We start from the raw sequence: 266 nt of genomic DNA, 5'->3' as shown, positions 1-266 counted from the left end.
AAATATCCTCAAGTGCTTAAAAAGAATTTATAATAGGCACAAAATGAATTCTTTGTTATCTCCTATCTTTTGCCTTTACCACACATTTTTTCTGAGGGTAAGTCAAGTATATTTGAATATATTTAAATATTAGAATCATAACTGTTGGTTATCTTTTGTTTTCCATTTTGTGTCCTAAGAGTTAGAGCAAACTGAGAACATGATAAAGTGTAAAGACATTGTTCTAAATAATGCCTAATTTTTCTTGATTTCCTATTATCACTCTG

Source organism: Crocuta crocuta, unplaced genomic scaffold, assembly GCF_008692635.1.
Source record: "Crocuta crocuta isolate KB4526 unplaced genomic scaffold, BGI_CrCroc_1.0 scaffold1733, whole genome shotgun sequence".
NCBI classification, from domain to species: Eukaryota; Metazoa; Chordata; class Mammalia; order Carnivora; family Hyaenidae; genus Crocuta; species Crocuta crocuta.
Note: the sequence above shows the minus strand (reverse complement) of the source record.